Genomic DNA, 9,487 nt, shown 5'->3' on the forward strand with positions numbered 1-9,487 from the left:
ACGTCATAGTATAGTATGGCATAAACGGTCATAAAAAGGTCATAGTATGGTAAGGACTAAAACGACATAGTATATTAAGGCATAAAATTGCCAGAAAAGGTCCAAGTATAGTATGGCATAAAAATGTTAAAAATCGTCATAGTATAGTATGGCATAAACGGTCATAAAAAGGTCATAGTATATTATGGCATAAACGGTCATAAAAAGGTCATAGTATGGTGAGTCAACAATTCACATAGTATATTAAGGCATAAAATTGCCAAAAAACTTCATAGTTCATCAATTCACATAGTATATTAAGGCATAAAATTGCCAAAAAAGGTCCAAGTATAGTACGGCATAAAATGTCAAAAAAATTAAGGCATAAACGGTCAGAAAAACGTCATAATAAGATGAGGAATAAAACGACAAAGTACAGTAAAGCTTAATAATGTCAAAAAAGTCATAGTATAGTATGTCATAAAAATGTCAAAAAAACATCAAAGTATATTAAGGCATGAAAGGTCATAAAAAGGTCATAGTATGGTAAGGAATAAAACGACATAGTATATTAAGGCATAAAATGACCAAAAAACGTCCTAGTATAGTATGGCATAAAAATGTTAAAAAACGTCATAGTATAGTATGGCATAAAACGTCAAAAAAACATCATTGTATATTAAGGTATAAAAGGTCATAAAAAGGTCATAGTATGGTGAGTCATCAATTCACATAGTATATTAAGGCATAAAATTACCAAAAAACGTCCTAGTATAGTATGGAATAAAAATGTTAAAAATCGTCATAGTATAGTATGGCATAAAAATGTTAAAAAACGTCATAGTATAGTATGGCATAAAACGTCAAAAAAACATCATTGTATATTAAGGTATAAAAGGTCATAAAAAGGTCATAGTATGGTGAGTCATCAATTCACATAGTATATTAAGGCATAAAATTACCAAAAAACGTCCTAGTATAGTATGGCATAAAAATGTTAAAAAACGTCATAGTATAGTATGGCATAAACGGTCATAAAAATGTCAAAAAAACATCAAAGTATAGTAAAGCATAAAAGGTCATAAAAAGGTCATAGTATATTAAGGCATAAAAGGTCATAAAAAGGTCATAGTATGGTAAGGAATAAAACGACATAGTATAGTATGGCATTAAATTGCCAAAAAAACGACATAGTATAGTATGGCATAAAAATGTCAAAAAAACATCAACGTATAGTATGGTATAAAATGTCAAAAAAACATCAACGTATAGTAAGGCTTGATAATGTCAAAAAAACATCAACGTATAGTAAGGCTTAATAATGTCGAAAGCATAAAACGTCAAAAAAACATCAAAGTATATTAAGGCATAAAATGTCATAAAAAGGTAATAGTATGGTGAGTCATCAATTCACATAGTATATTAAGGCATAAAATTACCAAAAAACATCCTAGTATAGTATGGCATTAAATTGCCAAAAAACTTCATAGTTCATCAATTCACATAGTATATTAAGGCATAAAATTGCCAAAAAAGGTCCAAGTATAGTACGGCATAAAATGTCAAAAAAATTAAGGCATAAACGGTCAGAAAAACGTCATAATAAGATGAGGAATAAAACGACAAAGTACAGTAAAGCTTAATAATGTCAAAAAAGTCATAGTATAGTATGTCATAAAAATGTCAAAAAAACATCAAAGTATATTAAGGCATGAAAGGTCATAAAAAGGTCATAGTATGGTAAGGAATAAAACGACATAGTATATTAAGGCCTAAAATTGCCAAAAAAGGTCCAAGTATGGTATGGCATAAAAATGTTAAAAATCGTCATAGTATAGTATGGCATAAACGGTCATAAAAAGGTCATAGTATATTATGGCATAAACGGTCATAAAAAGGTCATATTATGGTGAGTCAACAATTCACATAGTATATTAAGGCATAAAATTGCCAAAAAACTTCATAGTATAGTATGGCATAAAAATGTAAAAAAAAACGTCATAGTATAGTAAGGTATAAAAGGTCATAAAAAGGTCAAAGTATGTATGGTGAGTCATTAATTCACATAGTATATTAAGGCATAAAATTGCCAAAAAAAGTCCAAATATAGTATGGCATAAAAATGTTAAAAAACGTCATAGTATAGTATGGCATAAAATGTCGAAAATACATCTTAGTATATTAAGGCATAAAGGGTCATAAAAAGGTCATAGTATGGTAAGGAATAAAACGACATAGTATATTAAGGCATAAAATTGCCAAAAAAGGTCCAATATAGTATGGCATGAAATGTCAAAAAAACATCATAGTGTATTTAGGCATAAACAGTCATAAAAACGTTATAATGAGATGAGGAATAAAACGACATAGTACAGTAAGGCTTAATAATGTCAAAAAAGTCATAGTATAGTATGGCATAAAAATGTCAAAAAAACATAAAAATATATTAAGGCATGAAAGGTCATAAAAAGGTCATAGTATGGTAAGGAATAAAACGACATAGTATATTAAGGCATAAAATTGCCAGAAAAGGTCCAAGTATAGTATGGCATAAAAATGTTTAAAAAACATCAAAATATATTAAAGCATAAAAGGTCATAAAAAGGTCATAGTATGGTGAGTGATCAATTCACATAGTATATTAAGGCATAAAATGACCAAAAAACGTCCTAGTATAGTATGGCATAAAAATGTTAAAAAACGTCATAGTATAGTATGGCATAAAACGTCAAAAAAACATCATTGTATATTAAGGTATAAAAGGTCATAAAAAGGTCATAGTATGGTGAGTCATCAATTCACATAGTATATTAAGGCATAAAATTACCAAAAAACGTCCTAGTATAGTATGGAATAAAAATGTCAAAAAAACATCAACGTATAGTATGGTATAAAATGTCAAAAAAACATCAACGTATAGTAAGGCTTGATAATGTCAAAAAAACATCAACGTATAGTAAGGCTTAATAATGTCGAAAGCATAAAACGTCAAAAAAACATCAAAGTATATTAAGGCATAAAATGTCATAAAAAGGTCATAGTATGGTGAGTCATCAATTCACATAGTATATTAAGGCATAAAATTACCAAAAAACATCCTAGTATAGTATGGCTTAATAATGTCAAAAAAGTCATAGTATAGTATGGCATAAAAATGTCAAAAAAACATAAAAATATATTAAGGCATGAAAGGTCATAAAAAGGTCATAGTATGGTAAGGAATAAAACGACATAGTATATTAAGGCATAAAATTGCCAGAAAAGGTCCAAGTATAGTATGGCATAAAAATGTTAAAAAACGTCATAGTATATTAAGGCATAAAAGGTCATAAAAAGGTCATAGTATGGTGAGTCATCAATTTTCATAGTATATTAGGGCATAAAATTGCCAAAAAATTTCATAGTATAGTATGGCATAAAAATGTTAAAAAACGTCATAGTATAGTATGGCATAAAACGTCAAAAAAACATCATTGTATATTAAGGTATAAAAGGTCATAAAAAGGTCATAGTATGGTGAGTCATCAATTTTCATAGTATATTAAGGCATAAAATTGCCAAAAAATGTCATAGTATAGTATGGCATAAAAATGTTAAAAATCGTCATAGTATAGTATGGCATAAAAATGTTAAAAATCGTCATAGTATAGTATGGCATAAAACGTCAAAAAAACATCATTGTATATTAAGGCATAAAAGGTCATAAAAAGGTCATAGTATGGTGAGTCATCAATTTTCATAGTATATTAAGGCATAAAATTGCCAAAAAATGTCATAGTATAGTATGGCATAAAAATGTTAAAAAACGTCATAGTATAGTATGGCATAAAACGTCAAAAAAACATCATTGTATATTAAGGTATAAAAGGTCATAAAAAGGTCATAGTATGGTGAGTCATCAATTCACATAGTATATTAAGGCATAAAATTACCAAAAAACGTCCTAGTATAGTATGGCATAAAAATGTTAAAAATCGTCATAGTATAGTATGGCATAAAAATGTTAAAAATCGTCATAGTATAGTATGGCATAAAACGTCAAAAAAACATCATTGTATATTAAGGCATAAAATGTCATAAAAAGGTCATAGTATGGTAAGGAATAAAACGACATAGTATAGTATGGCATTAAATTGCCAAAAAAACGTCATAGTATAGTATGGCATAAAAATGTCAAAAAAACATCAACGTATAGTATGGTTTAAAATGTCAAAAAAACATCAACGTATAGTAAGGCTTGATAATGTCAAAAAAACGTCCTAGTATAGTAAGGCTTAATAATGTCGAAAGTATAAAACGTCAAAAAAACATCAAAGTATATTAAGGCATAAAATGTCATAAAAAGGTAATAGTATGGTGAGTCATCAATTCACATAGTATATTAAGGCATAAAATTACCAAAAAACATCCTAGTATAGTATGGCTTAATAATGTCAAAAAAGTCATAGTATAGTATGGCATAAAAATGTCAAAAAAACATAAAAATATATTAAGGCATGAAAGGTCATAAAAAGGTCATAGTATGGTGAGTCATCAATTCACATAGTATATTAAGGCATAAAATTACCAAAAAACGTCCTAGTATAGTATGGAATAAAAATGTTAAAAATTGTCATAGTATAGTATGGCATAAAAATGTTAAGAAACGTCATAGTATAGTATGGCATAAAACGTCAAAAAAACATCAAAGTATATTAAGGCATAAAATGTCATAAAAAGGTCATAGTATGGTGAGTCATCAATTCACATAGTATATTAAGGCATAAAATTACCAAAAAACGTCCTAGTATAGTATGGCATAAAAATGTTAAAAATCGTCATAGTATAGTATGGCATAAAAATGTTAAAAATCGTCATAGTATAGTATGGCATAAAACGTCAAAAAAACATCATTGTATATTAAGGCATAAAAGGTCATAAAAAGGTCATAGTATGGTAAGGAATAAAACGACATAGTATAGTATGGCATTAAATTGCCAAAAAAACGTCATAGTATAGTATGGCATAAAAATGTCAAAAAAACATCAACGTATAGTATGGTATAAAATGTCAAAAAAACATCAACGTATAGTAAGGCTTGATAATGTCAAAAAAACGTCCTAGTATAGTAAGGCTTAATAATGTCGAAAGCATAAAACGTCAAAAAAACATCAAAGTATATTAAGGCATAAAATGTCATAAAAAGGTAATAGTATGGTGAGTCATCAATTCACATAGTATATTAAGGCATAAAATTGCCAAAAAAGGTCATAGTATAGTATGGCATAAAATGTCAAAAAAAAAAACATCATAGTGTATTAAGGCATAAACGGTCATAAAAACGTCATAATAAGATGAGGAATAAAACGACAAAGTACAGTAAAGCTTAATAATGTCAAAAAAGTCATAGTATAGTATGGCATAAAAATGTAAAAAAAAAAAAAAAAAGTATATTAAGGCATGAAAGGTCATAAAAAGGTCATAGTATGGTAAGGAATAAAACGACATAGTATATTAAGGCATAAAATTGCCAAAAAAGGTCCAACTATAGTATGGCATAAAACGTAAAAAAAACATCAAAGTATATTAAAGCATAAAAGGTCATAAAAAGGTCATAGTATGGTGAGTCATTAATTCATATAGTATATTAAGGCATAAAATTGCCAAAAAAGGTCCAAATATAGTACGGCATAAAAATGTTAAAAATCGTCATAGTATAGTATGGCATAAAATGTCAAAAAAACATAAAAGTATATTAAGGCATAAAAGGTCATAAAAAGGTCATAGTATGGTAAGGAATAAAACGACATAATATATTAAGGCATAAAATTGCCAAAAAAGGCCCAATATAGTATGGCATAAAATGTCAAAAATACATCAAAGTATATTAAGGCATAAAAGGTCATAAAAAGGTCATAGTATGGTGAGTCATCAATTCACATAGTATATTAAGGCATAAAATTACCAAAAAACGTCCTAGTATAGTATGGCATAAAAATGTTAAAAATCGTCATAGTATAGTATGGCATAAAAATGTTAAGAAACGTCATAGTATAGTATGGCATAAAATGTCAAAAAAACATCATTGTATATTAAGGTATAAAAGGTCATAAAAAGGTCATAGTATGGTGAGTCATCAATTCACATAGTATATTAAGGCATAAAATTACCAAAAAACGTCCTAGTATAGTATGGCTTAATAATGTCAAAAAAGTCATAGTATAGTATGGCATAAAATGTCAAAAATACATCAAAGTATATTAAGGCATAAAAGGTCATAAAAAGGTCATAGTATGGTAAGGAATAAAACGACATAGTATATTAAGGCATAAAATTGCCAAAAAAGGTCCAATATAGTATGGCATAAAACGTCAAAAAAACATCAAAGTATATTAAAGCATAAAAGGTCATATAAAGGTCATAGTATGGTCAGTCATCAATTCACATAGTATATTAAGGCATAAAATTGCCAAAAAATGTCATAGTATAGTATGGCATAAAAATGTTAAAAATCGTCATAGTATAGTATGGCATAAAAATGTTAAAAATCGTCATAGTATAGTATGGCATAAAACGTCAAAAAAACATCATTGTATATTAAGGCATAAAAGGTCATAAAAAGGTCATAGTATGGTGAGTCATCAATTTTCATAGTATATTAAGGCATAAAATTGCCAAAAAATGTCATAGTATAGTATGGCATAAAAATGTTAAAAAACGTCATAGTATAGTATGGCATAAAAATGTAAAAAAACGTCATAGTATAGTATGGCATAAAAATGTTAAAAATCGTCATAGTATAGTATGGCATAAAACGTCAAAAAAACATCATTGTATATTAAGGCATAAAAGGTCATAAAAAGGTCATAGTATGGTGAGTCATCAATTTTCATAGTATATTAAGGCATAAAATTGCCAAAAAATGTCATAGTATAGTATGGCATAAAAATGTTAAAAAACGTCATAGTATAGTATGGCATAAAAATGTTAAAAATCGTCATAGTATAGTATGGCATAAAAATGTTAAAAATCGTCATAGTATAGTATGGCATAAAACGTCAAAAAAACATCATTGTATATTAAGGCATAAAAGGTCATAAAAAGGTCATAGTATGGTGAGTCATCAATTTTCATAGTATATTAAGGCATAAAATTGCCAAAAAATGTCATAGTATAGTATGGCATAAAAATGTTAAAAAACGTCATAGTATAGTATTGCATAAAACGTCAAAAAAACATCATTGTATATTAAGGTATAAAAGGTCATAAAAAGGTCATAGTATGGTGAGTCATCAATTCACATAGTATATTAAGGCATAAAATTACCAAAAAACGTCCTAGTATAGTATGGCATAAAAATGTTAAAAATCGTCATAGTATAGTATGGCATAAAAATGTTAAAAATCGTCATAGTATAGTATGGCATAAAACGTCAAAAAAACATCATTGTATATTAAGGCATAAAATGTCATAAAAAGGTCATAGTATGGTAAGGAATAAAACGACATAGTATAGTATGGCATTAAATTGCCAAAAAAACGTCATAGTATAGTATGGCATAAAACGACAAAAAAAATCAAAGTATATTAAGGTATAAAATGTCATAAAAAGGTCATAGTATGGTAAGGAATAAATCGACATACTAAAGTGAGGTATAATATTGCCAAAAACCATCATAGTATAGTATGACATAAAAATGTCAAAAAACGTCATAGTATAGTATAACATAAAACGTCAAAAAACATTATAGTATATTAAGGCATAAAAGGTCATAAAAAGGTCATAATAAGATAAGGAATAAAACGACAAAGTACAGTAAGGCTTAATAATGTCAAAAAAAGTCATAGTATAGTACGGCATAAAACATCAAAAAAACATCAAAGTATATTAAGGCATAAAAGGTCATAAAAAGGTCATAGTATGGTAAGGAATAAAACGACATAGTATAGTATGGCATAAAACGTCAAAAAAACATCAACGTATAGTATGGCATAAAATGTCAAAAAAACATCAACGTATATAGTAAGGCTTGATAATGTCAAAAAAACGTTATAGTATAGTAAGGCTTAATAATGTCAAAAAAACGTCATGGTACAGTATGGCATAAAAGGTCAAAAAACATCAAAGTATATTAAGGCATAAAAGGTCATAAAAAGATCATAGTACGGTAAGGAATAAAACGACATAGTATAGTATGGCATAAAATTGCCAAAAAACTTCCTAGTATAGTATGGCATAAAACGTCAAAAAAACATCATAGTGTATTAAGGCATAAACGGTCATAAAAACGTAATAATAAGATGAGGAATAAAACGACAAAGTACAGTAAGGCTTAATAATTTAAAAATCGTCATAGTATAGTATGGCATAAAATGTCAAAAAAACATCAAAGTATATTAAGTCATAAAAGGTCATAAAAAGGTCATAGTGTGGTGAGTTATCAATTCAAATAGTATATTAAGGCTTATAATTGCCAAAAAACATCCTAGTATAGTATGGCATAAAAATGTAAAAAAAAAACGTCATTTAAACGTCAAAAAAACATCATAGTATAGTATGGCATAAAAGGTCATAGAAAGATCATACTGTGGTATGGAATAAAACGACATACTAAAGTAAAGCATAAAATTGCCAAAAAACGTCATAGTGTAGTATGTCATATAATGTCAAAAAATGGAGCCCTTGCCTTTTCAGTCAGTCAAATTCTAGCATGGCTAATTTGGTTGTCTTGGAAAAGAGACGTAGCCTCTCAGGACATCGGAATGATCTAATATGACTTCACTCCATACACAGTGCGAATGAGTTCACTCAAATATTGGTAGGGACAATTCTGTTCTACCAAAATATTTGTATGGACATGTCTCTACCATCCATATACAACCCTAGGCCTTTGCATTGGACAAATGTGTTTATACAAACACAAAATTGGACTCCCTTATTAAACTATTGCTGTCCAAAGATATAGTTTTGATATATTTCATACAAATACATGACTGTTATACTTTTACAATTGATCGCCAAATTAAATTCCCTTTCTGTATCCATTCAGGTACAAATGACTGTAATACATAACAATATGTAATATATATATATATATATATATATATATATATATATATATATATATATATATATATATATATATATACATACATACATATATGAAATTTTCTGCAGGTTCTTTATCTTAATAATTCTTCATTGATGGGTTTTAGGGTGTCTATAACAGCTATAGGAGTATTACCTGAGATTGCAGTAGTCTTCAGCCTGTTCCTTGGCTGTGGCAGCGTGCCATCTTGACAATATTTTCCTATTGAAGCGCTACGGCAGCTGTCATCCTACACACATTGGCACTGGCAGGTTCTGCAGTGGTAAATATAGACACATAGGGCTGGATTTGGCTCGCCTTAGTCTTGTGTCAATCCCACACAATGCAGCCTGGAAAAAAAAGGCCCAGTGGGAGATTTTTTCTCTCTCCTCCTTTATCGATCTCTCTTTCTCACTTTCTCTCACGCACATGTGCAGAAAA

Source organism: Seriola aureovittata, chromosome 16 (assembly GCF_021018895.1).
Source record: "Seriola aureovittata isolate HTS-2021-v1 ecotype China chromosome 16, ASM2101889v1, whole genome shotgun sequence".
In the NCBI taxonomy this organism is placed as follows: Eukaryota; Metazoa; Chordata; class Actinopteri; order Carangiformes; family Carangidae; genus Seriola; species Seriola aureovittata.